This window comes from Hylobates moloch, unplaced genomic scaffold (genome assembly GCF_009828535.3).
Source record: "Hylobates moloch isolate HMO894 unplaced genomic scaffold, HMol_V3 SCAFFOLD_18, whole genome shotgun sequence".
Classification (NCBI taxonomy): domain Eukaryota; kingdom Metazoa; phylum Chordata; class Mammalia; order Primates; family Hylobatidae; genus Hylobates; species Hylobates moloch.
In genome coordinates this window covers 72,070,366-72,083,380 of record NW_026652293.1, presented here as the reverse complement: position 1 = coordinate 72,083,380, position 13,015 = coordinate 72,070,366, and the positions used below count along the sequence as shown (strand labels likewise).

Here is a 13,015-nt window from a genome sequence, read left to right as displayed (position 1 = left end):
ATTAAAGTTTTATTAGCTAACTATTCCATAAAAGAATAAGGGAGAAACGATACATTTTAAACAAAAGTCTTAAAAATTCATTTATACACAAAAGTCTATCAGGCTTTGCCAGACACCTACATTCCAGTTCATGATATTAAAGTAATGTCTACCACAGCATTGATGAACAATTTATTAATCAGTAAGAGAGAGAGTTTTCTGCTAAGCTCTCAGAAAGTCTATACTTATGGTTTATGTTCCCTATTTTGCTTATTAATAAAGCAAAGTTGTGGTCTTCTGTAGATCCAACTGCCCTTTAGAACACTTAGATTACACACACGCAAAAAGATGTAGGGTTCATTATCCAGAAATTTAATTTTATTGAAATAGAATTTACTTTTTATGAAATAAACCATCTTTGCAAGCTATTTTTGCAATTACTAGGTTACTTTAAAAATAAATACAGTGATCATAACACCCAAGAGTGCACGTGAGTAACATTCATATTCAATATGGTAGGTATTTTAAAACCTCTCAATCACAGACATCTTCACATATTGAATTATTATTCACAGTAACAAACTTGCAAGATTTTGTTATAGTTCCACCAGGAAAATGCCTTGATATGTACTTATATAGGATTAACAAAAAGTTGAATAAAGCAAATATATAATTCCTAAAATTGGTAATGCTCAATATCTGTCTTGACTGTCAGTTCCCACTACTAGGACCTCAGTGTGGCTCCATTTGCAGCTCTAGGGCTGACATTCAGTTGTCATACATGGGTCTAGCCATACCAACTGGTAAATTATTGTTAGTAAGTTATTGTTATTATTATTTTAAGGGTTTATATTGGTTAATAAATAGCTGCTGATTTGCTCAGGTTTCATAATTGTTCTCTTGCTGCCCAGGTGCCCTGGTTCATATCTTGAGACACTGTATAACTTTCCCCCTGGAGATCTAATGAGTGACATGGCAGATCCCTGCCCCCTAGCCATGTCCACTAGGATTTGTTGCTGCCTGTACTGTCTTAATTGTTTTAAATAATTTTCACGTCACTTATACTCAGTTTCTCCTTCTGATCTTCTCAAGGTATTGGCAATGGCCTCATTCCTTACCAGGTTTCACCACTGTTAGTCTGCCCTGACTTTATACTTCATTTTACCTCTCTTTTATCACCTCTGTGAAATAGAGAGGAGGTGGGAAAGAAAAGAAAGCATAAAAAGTGAGTACAGATCTCTCAACTTTTCGTTATTCTTTCAAGAGAGTAACTTGTAGACAAGGAAAGGAAGACCTTGGAACAGATAGTATGATCTACTTCTACTTCATCCAAGTAACATACTGGGGAAATAGATTGCTCATGAGCCAGCAAAACAGTGAGAACATGAAAGAAGCACAAAGAGAGACATGAAACATACATCCTCAGTGTGGTATAGGGCTCAGTGACCCCCAATCTCTGGCGCTGTGCTGCCCCATCACCCTCTGCCATTATTACTCTTCATGAAAAATTGCTTACTAATGTACTTATTTACTTTTTCTTTCCAAAGCCAATTAAGCTTGAATGAATATTAATCAATCTTTTTACAGTCTCTGAAGAGCACTGAATAAAATGAAGGTAATTTCAAAATCGGGATGTGGGATGCCTAACCCAAATGATAAAAAGAAAGGCCATGCTGATCTTTACCATCTACCAGCAACGATCTTCCAAAAATGCTGTACCTCTTTGGCATTCCTTAAAATAACATGTCTCTCTAAATTTACTCTCCAGAAACATAGTTCTGGTTACTGTTTTCAATAGATCCTACTTGGGAATATCAATGCAACTGTATTTTCTGGGTCTGTCTAGTTAATTTACCATGCATCCAACCTAAAATACTTCTTACTATAAGTATAAGAGGTCTAGTTTAGCATCTGTGTATGCATATACACATAAGGGACTGGCTGGGAAAGTGAGACTTCCAAAGGCAATTGTTGAGGTAGGGAAATGCATTTGGTAGCAGCTCTCCTCAGCAGAGAACATCATAGATGCAACCAAACAGGATCCTGACTGCAGAAAGTTAAAAACAACAAAATTCTTTTTAAAAACCTTCAGACTGTATACATATGGAATACACATTAAACTTGTATAAAGTTATGTTCAAAATATATCATCCATGTTGGAGAAGTACAAGATATCAGTACAAGAAATTGCCTAAGATTAGTTCCTGGTATAATCTGGAGATGAATGAGACAAAGGTTGTCATTGGAGATACAACCATATAATATACATAATTACACACACACACACACACACACACACACACTAGAATTACGAGCATACACTAGATATTTCCTGTATAAATAGGTAGATGATAGATATTATATCAGTTATTGCACAATTATCTTCTTCAGTCTAAAATAATCTGCAAGATAGGTATTATATATATTTAACAAATGAGGAAACTTGGGATTAGAGAGATTAAATAAACTCATAAAACTGGCAAGTATAGGAGTGGAATTTTACAGAGGCGATTGGTTTAGCCTCTCCAACTCTTGATTTTTTGCATGTAAAATGGGGTTCATAATATCCATCCAGTGGCCAGTTCCTACCAGAATATACTCAGATGATACCATTATGCCATTTTCATCTGGTTTGCCCCCTCAATCATTTCTGCATCTATATGTTCAAGAAAAAAATAAATAAATAGAGAGACATCAGCCAATAAGGCGTAGTAAAAGTATTATTTTAGATAAACCAATGAAAGAGACTGACTGTCCTCAGGTTTCAACATAGCACAGACTTAAACTTTAGATACCAGGAACAGAGAAATTGCTACAGAATTCCTGGTCCCTCTGGCCTCCCAGTGATAGTAGGTATGCTTTCTCCCCCTTTGCCTTTGTAATTCTAGTTACTTTATAGGCTGCTAAAAGTAGGGAGAAGGAAATATAAAATGAATTCTAGAAGAGAGTATGCTTGCCTTTGAATAGAAGAGAGAAAATCAAGATGGCGTGTGGAGGAATGAACAATAACAGTAATAATAACTAATATCTATTGAGTGCTTACTAAACGCTGGTAACTTTATAGGGATTTGATGACTTCTTCCTCACAATAGCAATTGTTACTACCATCCCCATTCTATAAGAGGAAAGCAAAGCTGACTGTTTAAGTAACTAGGGTGAGATCTCACAGCTGGTGAGGAGCAGGACCCTGTTCAAAGAGAGGAAGGCTGGCTCTCAAATGTGAACTATCTGTGCTTAAGCCATACCCAATCTCCATTCCACTGTAACCTCAGAGAGCGTAAATTCCACTGCAGTATAGGTCAGGAGAAGTAAACAGAAGCATTTTAGGGCTTGAACTGAGAGAGTGGCTCAAAGAAGAGGTAGCTGAATTTGCACTTGAAGGAGTGGAGGGAAGGATTGCAGGCTAAAAGGAAAGCTAATTAGAGGGAAGACAGATAAAGCAAGAGGTCCACGTGCTGGCCTGCTCTTTTGACATTGGCTTTTTGCCTAACAGTTGGTGCTTTAATGTGGGGAAGACCCAAACACCTACATGGATTTCAATGACCTCAATCCTAAGGATATTGGTGTGACCCTCCTTTTTGTGGGTTTCACAACTGATGGAAACAATTACAATATTTGAAGCAACCAAATACTTGAACCCTGTACCTAATACGTGAATTTTGAAAAATTGTAAGCATAGAGTTCAAGAATTTCGTTTTCCATTGGAATAAAAGCTGGGATATGAGGAAGGGACTGTCTTAGTACAGTCAGAAATATACAATGGAGTGCTGAAAAATGTTAAAGAATTCTTCAATACAAGGATGACTGGAAAGGAAGACCCAAAGGAACCAGGACAAATATATCATTTTTTTCTTATGGAAGAATGATTCTCTAGAGGGAGAAAGAGATGAAGTATATACACCATGGAATACTATGCAGCCATAAAAAGAAATGAGGTCATGTCCTTTTCAGGGACATGGATGAAGCTGGAAGCCATTATCCTTAGCAAACTAATGCAGGAACAGAAAATCAAACACTACATGTTCTCACTTGTAAGTGGGAGCTGAACAATGAGAACACATGGACACGGGGAGGGGAACATCACACACTGGGGCCTATCGGGGAAGGCTGGGTTGGGGAGAGCATTAGGGAAAAGAACTAATGCATGCTGGGCTTAATACCTAGATGATGGGTTGATAGGCGCAGCAAACCACCAGGGCATGTATTCAACTATGCAATAGACCTGCACATCCTGCACATCTATTCTGGAACATAAAAAATAAATAGAAAATAAAAGCAAGCCATGTGTAAAAAAAAAAAAAAGTCTGAACTATATACACATTTTTGGTAAGTTGTTTAGGTGCTTTTTATGTATGTATCTTTGCACATATATTCAATATTAAGTTGTCTACTCAAGTGCACATAGTGTGGATTTGAGGTAGGAGATTGGTAGGATTTGTTTTTTGGTCACAACCCTGCTGACCAAAACAGGATTTGGTCCCTAGGAAATGAGGTGAAGAAATCAAATTGGCAGGAACCAGCAGATGGCAATGAAAGCCATCTCTAGCTGCTCTCGTTGCTCTTTAGCATAAGACATTCCCACCAGCATCATGGCAGTTTACAAATGCCATAGCAACAACCAGGAAATTATCACCCCATTCCACAGCCATGACCCAGAAGTTTCCGCTTCTTTCCTAGAAAGTTCTAAATAACGCATCCCTCAATTTGAATTAAACCTGCCTCCTAATTTACATGTAATTAAAAGCAAATATAAGTAAGTATAAATACAGTTGCCAAGAGCCCATACATTACCAAATCTGGGCACATTGCCTGTGAGTTAGCCCTGCTCTGCAAGGAGTAGTAATGTTCAATAAAAGATTGCTGTCTCATATTACTGGCTCACCCTTGAATTCTTTCCTTGTGAATTCTTTCCTGTGTAAAGCCAAGAACCCTCCTGGGCTAAGCCCCAATTTTGAGACCTGCCTTTCCTGCATCAGGTTCAACTGCGCAGGAGTATAGTTTTATCATTTGTATACAGTTTGTATTTAAGAACTATTGGGCATTAATAAAAAGCACTGCTTTGACAAGCTGCCTTCAACTGAGCATCAATAATGCTTAGGGTCTGAATTCTCATTCTTCCTTATATGTAGTTCCAAGTAGGGGATTTTAATTTTCTGCTCAGTCAGAGCCTACTAACTAAACATAAAACTCTTGCTTTTATCAGCCTTACTGCTTTTGAGATCCCTATTGTGTGCTTGGCAGCCTATGCAATATGTTTTAATACTATTATTTTTAAAAAGTTTTCAAGAAACAATGTAAATAAATGTTCATCTTATAAATATGTGATAAGAACATCTTCCCACAGATTAATTTAGCAAAGGTATTTTTAGTAAAGGATGTATAATTTTTTAGAAAAATTCATCTGATAGGGTTTTGATAAAAAGTGGCAACCTGCCAAGTGAAGCCTGGTCTACTGTGTCCAGTTTAGCAACAAAACACACAGTTCTTCTAATAGGAACCTAGGATCTTCCAGATAGATCCTGGAGACCTGCCTGCGAACAGTTATTGGTCAACCTGTGTGAATCTACATGAAAGGTACTAATATATCAGCAATGAATAACTTCACCAATTATATATTTCTAGTATTTAATCATATTAAAAGAAACAATTCCTCAGAGCATTTTGCTTTTAATATCAGTTTTTTCCTTGCAAAAATCTTTCCCTTACTGGAAAAAATACTAAATCTGTGGCCTAACTTCAGTTCAGCTACAGTCTTAAGCTGTGCAAGTTTATTGATGTTTTTGAATCTCAGTTACTTCACCTGTAAACGGAGGAACTTGCAATGCTAAGCTCTCAGGATTATTACATTTCTTAAACAGTATAATACTGAAGTTTTAGTCTTCTCAGATGAATTTTGGACAAATGAAGAGTAAGACAAAAGAATCAGCCTATGAAAGCCTTGATCACTCTGAGTACTGATGAAAATTGGCCTGGAGAATGGGTAGACGGAGATTGATTTCACTTACCTTGTTGCAGGAAGCAATGGACTGAGCAGGTTCCCTCTGCCAGGGCAATGGTTTACACCTAAGTTCAGAGCCCGGCCCAAAGCAGCAAAGTCCTTCTTTCTGCAGACAGAGAAAAAAGACGGTTCCTAAGCAGAGCATGCAAGGTTATTCTGCTCGCATTTCTTATCAGCTGAGTTAGTCCTCAGCTGAGTGTGTGGGAAGAGTGAGAGACTACAGTAAGGCCAGGAGCATTTGAGCAAAAGTCTCTCCCAGGAAATCAGGAATAGGGAAAACACATTTTCCTCTGATTCCTGCCATATCCACTAGGAGGAAGGAGGACCAGTGTTTAGTTCAGTGGGTAAATCCTATTGAGATAAAGCACACTTTTGCATGGAAGCTAAAATGTTTCCTTTGCCATGAAGGCTCTCTGTGAGCAATGAAGCATAGGTATAATAAAGATACTTCAAAGGTACCAGAAGTTGAGTTTAATATCGTACAAAATCTACCTACTATGGGAAGAAAGGGGTCATAACAGAGAATGTGGGAAAAGTTTGCAAAGGAGAAGAGCAAGAAGTTCATGAGGAAAGACAGAGCTCTCTAGGTAGGTAGGTAGGTATCTGCTGACTTTTTGGAAGTAAAGAGCAATATTGCTGGATGGCTAGAAACACATACATAGCCAGGGCTCATGTTTTTGTTCTGTACTTACTAGCTATATGTGTGTGCTTCCACAAGTTATTTGACATCTTACTATCTTTGAGAGCCAGTTTCCCCATGGCCAAAATGGATCATTACACATTTTACTTCATACGGCCAACCTGTGAATTACATAAATTAATATACATCATACACTGGGATTAGTGTCTGGCACATAGGGATATGTGAGTGTTAACTAATATGTGATGTTGTACTTGCTTCACAATAACTACTTTGAGCTCCCCTGCACGTGGCTTTCGAAACAACCCAGAAGGGTTTAGAAGGTAAAGAGTAAGACTGAGTTTAAAAACCAATAGAAACAGCACTGTTGAGTGGAATGTAAATTATTACAGCCATTGTGAAAAACAGCATGGAGTTTTCTCAAAAAAACTAAAATAGAACTACCATATGACCCAGCAATCCCACTATGGGCTACATATCCAGAGGAAATGAAGTCAGTACGTCCAAGAGACATCTGCCCTCCTATGCTTATTGTGGCACTATTCACAATAGCCAAGATATAGAATCAATGTAATTGTCTAATAGTGCGTGAAGGGCTACAGAAAATGTGGTGTATATATATATATAATGGAATACTATCTAGCCATGAAAAGGAATAAAATTCTGTCATTCATGGCAACATGGATCTTGGAGAAGATTATGTTAAGTAAAATAAGCCAAGCACAGAGACATAAACACCACATGCTCTCATTCATATGTGGGAGCTAATAAAGTTAATCTCTTAGAACTACAGAATAGAACAGTGGTTACTGAAGGCTGAGAGGGGTAGTGGGTGGGAAGATAGCCAGAGGTTGGTTAATAGATATAAAAGTGCAGCTAGATAGGAAGAATAAGTTCTAGTGTTCTACAGCACTATAGGTTGACTATAATAAAACAATTTATTGTATATTTTTACGTAGCTAGAAGAGCAGATCTGGAATGTTCTCAACACAAAGACATGATAATGTCTGATGTGATGGAAATGCTAATGTGGATGGATGGATGTGGGCATTACACATTGTATAAATGTATGGAAATATCACGCTGTAACCCATTAATATGTATAACTATGATGTGTGAATTAAAAACAATAACAATGGGTCAGGTGCCACAGCTCATGCCTGTAATCCCAGCACCTTGGGAGGCCAAGGGGAGAAATCACTTGAGCCCAGGAGTTTGAGACCAGCCTGGGCAACATGGAAAAACCCCGTGTCAACAAAAAATACAATAATTAGCCCAGAATGGTGGTGCACATCTGTAGTCCCAGCTACTTGGGAAGCTGAAGTGGAAGTCAGCCCCAGAAGAATGAGGCTGCAGAGAGCTGTGATGGCACCACTGCACTCCAGCCTGGGTGACAGAGTGAGACCCTGTCTCAAATAAATATAAAATAAATAAATAATAAATACAAAATTAGCTGAGCTTGATGGTACATGTCTGGGGTCCCAGCTACCCAGGTAACTGAGGCCAAAGGATTGCTTGAGGCCAGTAGTTCCAGACTGCAATGAGCTATGATTGCGCTACTGACTGGAAGACAGAGTAAGACCTCATCTCAAAAAATAAATAGTAATAATAATAATACTAAAAAAGAAACAGAACGTATTCAATTCAAGAGATATTTACTAATCATTAGGTCTTGTACTTGATACTGCAAGTGTAACAGCCCTTATTTCTGAGCAGCCTCTACTTCTAATGGAGACAGACCAGTGAACAGACCATTACAGAGAAGGAGGATCCCAAGGTCTCTTCCACTGAGACTTGACCTTTGTTTGCTCCTTTCACTTATTTCATAAATAAATTTAGAAACATTGTAATACAATTAGATCTTTCAGCCAAAGAGCACTCTTCAGCAGTGCTTAACATATACACAACTGCCACATGTACAGAAGACATTCGTTTACTCCTGAAGTCATACAAATGAAAACCAGAACTGCCAACTTTGAAGTCAAAACCAATCAGGAACTGATGAAGCAGCAAAAGAAATACTACTTTTAGCTAACATTATTGAGCACTTACTATGTACTCGTACTAAATAGTATGCAACATTTGTTTATGTCCTTAAGCCCCAAAACTACCCTATGATACAATTATTTTCATATTTGCAGAGAGGCTAGATAACTTGCTGAAGTTCCCACAGTGAGTAGGGGAAGAGCCAGGACCTGAATCCAGGCAGTCTATTGTTAAAATCTGCTTTCTTTAGCACTACCCTCTACTGCATAGGAAGAGGTCAGAACAGATTATTTTTTCCTCCTTCTTCCCATGAGAACTGTCCATATACCTATCCAGAAACAAAGCCAGAACAATCCACCACCACTTATCAACAAAACATTTTCATAAGTTCTGGATACATGCATCAGAACATGAATATATCGTACACTAGTTCCTTGAATTTAAGAAAATGGAACAATAAAGTAAATGGCCTAATTGCAAGTTATTTTTGGTAATAATGGCCATATATGTCCCCAAGATATTCTTAAAGCCCCCCAAAATAGCAAAAAACATAAAATATCACTAACTAATCATCTATGACTGATATAAATAGATGATCAGCTCACTGAAGGCAAAAGCTAACCTGTTCCTCTACCTAACTCATGCCTTCCACAAGATAGGTATTGAAACCTTGTTGAAAATGTGTAAAGGGTTAAATGACATTCATTACAGTTATGTAAGTGATACCAAGAATGAGAAATGAAGTTGTTCCTAACTGATTCCCAATTTTTTTTTTTTTTTTTTTTTTTGAGACAGAGTCTCGCTCTGTCGCCCAGGCTGGAGTGCAATGGCGTGATCTCAGCTCACTTGTAACCTCTGCCTTCCAGGTTCAAGCGATTCTCCTGCCCCAGCCTCCTGAGTAGCTGGGATTACAGGCACGTGTCCCCACGCCTGGCTAATTTTTATATTTTTAGTAGAGACAGGGTTTCACTATGTTGGTCAGGCTGGTCTCGAACTCCTGACCTCATGATCTGCCTGCCTTGGCCTCCCAAACTGCTGAGATTACAGGCATGAGCCACCGTGCCCGGCCCACAAATTTTTTCTTACACAAAAAGAAAGACTTGCGATTTTTATCCTGCCTTTCTCTAGCTGCAGAAGATCGAGGAGAAGTTTGAAAATCCTTATTTGTAACCAGATTTTTATTACAAAATAGCCTATAAATATAGCTGAAAACATATAGACGGGTATAAATTTCAAACCTTCCCAAACGTTCTCCTAATCTATTTTCTAGAAGTAACTACTGACATTAGTTTCTTAACAATTCTTACGGAATTTTATGCAAACAAAATGCCTAACAATTTATACAGGGGAAATTATAACTTAAGTACAGTATATGCTGTACCTTCTTCCCTTTACATTGTGAGGATTGTCTTATACCTGTATCAACATCTACAAAACCATCTAATTCCCTTTTTTTTTTTTTTTTTTTTTTTTTTTTGAGAAGGAGTCTTGCTCTGTCCCCCAGGCTGGAGTGCAGTGGTGTGATCTCGGCTCACTGCAAGCTCTGCTTCCCAGGTTCACACCATTCTCCTGCCTCAGCCTCTCAAGTAGCTGAGACTACAGGCACCTGCCACCACACCCGGCTAATTTTTTGTATTTTTAGTAGAGATGGGGTTTCACTTTGTTAGCCAGGATGGTCTCAATATCCTGACCTGATGATCTGCCCACCTCGGCTTCCCAAAGCGCTGGGATTACAGGCCTGAGCCACCCGCGCCTGGTCCATCTAATTGCTTTTTAATTGCTTTAATTCCACAATAGAGATTTACTATAATTCAGTTGGTCCTCTATTAATGAACATTCTGGTTGTGTCCACTGTAATAATACCTTCTGTACCTCTGCTAATACATAAGTAGGAAAAAATCATTCCAGGAGGGGAATTTGACTTTTAGGAGGAGTTAAAGGTTATGTACATTTCATAAATACTTTTAAGCATGTATGTATGTTAGTATTTTGCATGTTAGTATGTTGGTATGTGTGGCATTTTGCATGTTAGTATGTTGGTAGGTAATTAGCCAAATGCCTACCCATGAGTTTGCACCAATTTACACTCTCACAAAGAGACTATGAGAGGACCCATTTACCAACACCCTTAGTATACTGGGCATTAACAAATTTGTTGATCTTTGCCAATCAGTGTGTCTTATTTTAATATTCATGTCTTTATTGGGTCATGTGGTTGAGTTTTACATGATTCCTGACTATTCCTTTAAATGTGAACTGTTTATTGCCTAATTTTCTATTGGGTAGTTTGTATTTATCTCTCTTTTAAGGATATTTTTCCTTTTTTTGTCTTTGTGGGTTTTTTTTTTTTGCAAATATTATCCAAGCATATTTTTGTCATTTGACTTTGTGTTTTTAGTAGCACAGCTTTTTTTTGTATAAAAAGCAATACAATTTTTCCCTTATACGTGAAGATTTATACATTTGATATGATTGAAAAAAATGATACTATCTTGGATTCATTTTCTTATTACCCTTGTAAGCACTTCAAAATTTTATTGTTATCTTGATTGGAATTGCAATGTAGTCATAAAGAATTGACATTTTCACAATACCAAATCTCCCTATCTAAAAACTTGCCATTGTATTGCCAAAGATTCAGCTATTTTTTTAATCTCACAGTGAAGTCTGAAGTGTTTGTTTTGTTGTTGGCCTTAGGTGTGTCTGACTGAACTTATACCTAGGTATTCTATACTTTTTGTTGCTATTGTACAGGGAGGCTTTTCTCCCAAAATCTAAGTGTTGATTTCCTGTGTACCTTAAAACTACTAAATTCTGAACAACAATTTTTTAAAGTAGACCATGCACTAAATTCTGCTCTGTTTTTCATTTATTTTCAAGGGGTTTTCTGGTTTACTGAAGACTGTATCATCTGAAAATAATGATAGTATTATACTGAATTTGAAAAACGAGTAATATTTTTATTAGAGGTTTCAATGTACCTATCATGCACAAAAATCCTAAAAATAGCTTTGGCTTGTCTTACTTTAATGTCTTAAGGGACTTTTCTTCCATCTATTTGAACCTACTGACTTCACAAAATTCTGCCTATTTTGGCTATACTTTTCTATATCAACTTTCATATGTGAGTGGAAGAAAGAATAGCATAAATATAACAAGAATTTAATATGTTCTGCATCAGCTTTTATTGCTTCTCTCAGTAAGTTCTATCTAGAAATTGGAATTGCAATAAATGTCAAAATCTAGGAAATTCAGTGACATAGAGCAAATGGTTCTTCATATTTTCATTCAATCAATATTACTGAATACAAGGATATAAAGATGAATAACATTTGGCCCTGTCATCCAGGAAATTGTCACCTTTAAGAAGGTAACCTTTCCATTACCATACACAGCAGTAGAGGGCAGTGCCACAGGTAATCAGAAACAAAGTTTCTGGTGATGGTGATGAGGAAGCATCAGAGAGCAGAAAGTTCAGGAACACAGAGGTAGGGGAAGATATTCTAAATCAGGGGTTGGTAAACTACAGCCTATGAGCCACCTGTTTTATAAATAAAGTTTTATTGGAACACAATCACACTCTTTCATTTACCTGGTTTGGCTACTTTCACATTACAACCACAGAGGTGAGTAGTTGCAAGAGAGGTCATATGGCCTGCAGAACCTGAAATATTTACTGTTTGGTTCTTTGAACAAAGTTTGCCAATTCTGGTTCTAAATTGTGTCATGATCAAGTTCCCACAGACAGAAAAGAACTCAACATTTTCTATTGTTCCTGTGTGTATGGGCAGGGATCAGGGGATGATGGCTGAAAGTAAAAGGGACTGACACTGGATGGGGTTTGTGGCGGTAAAGTTGAGAGCTAATTCAGAATGATCCCCTTGTCCCCAGAAGGCACTATGATAAATGAAGACCGAAGCAAAGGACAGACCACAGCCAGCGTAAATCCTTGAACACTAGGCTAAACAGTTTAGGTTACATCTGATAGCAAGAGAGATTTATAGATATTGCTAGAGGGCATGATCAATATAGAAACTGAGAATGACAAACCTGATGTTCAAGCATTTGGAAAGAGAAACAGCAAGATGGGAACCCATGTGTGGGGACGTGGCTTACAGTTTTGTTTCCCAAGCATTGTGTAAGGTGTCCAGCCTACAGTGAGCACACCAAATTTCTCTCCTGCAATGAATAAAAACAGCAGAGCTATTGCATTAGTTCAGGAGTAAGTTAATGAGAGTACCCCTAGGTAAGTGCTTGGTGGAGACAGAAAGGGAAAACTAATTTTGAGACAATTAGAAAGAAACAATACAGACGGTACCTACCAATACTAAATAATTTGAAAATAACATTACAAGGAGTATGGTAGATCACCGACTGACAGAAAACATTAGGGGAAGAGCAATCTTCTAGTG

The 13,015-nt window shown here is 37.6% G+C and overlaps 1 protein-coding gene across 2 annotated transcripts in view; it reads right to left on the bottom strand.

Moving 5' to 3' along the window:
- The window catches only part of CHRM3 (cholinergic receptor muscarinic 3), a 532,687-nt gene that overhangs the window by 417,206 nt on the left and 102,466 nt on the right, over positions 1-13,015 (bottom strand). For both annotated transcript variants that reach the window (XM_032137624.2, XM_032137625.2), the window contains exon 2: positions 5,985-6,083. The gene's annotated coding sequence lies outside the window, so the exon portion shown is untranslated. The remainder of the gene's footprint in view (positions 1-5,984; positions 6,084-13,015) is intronic.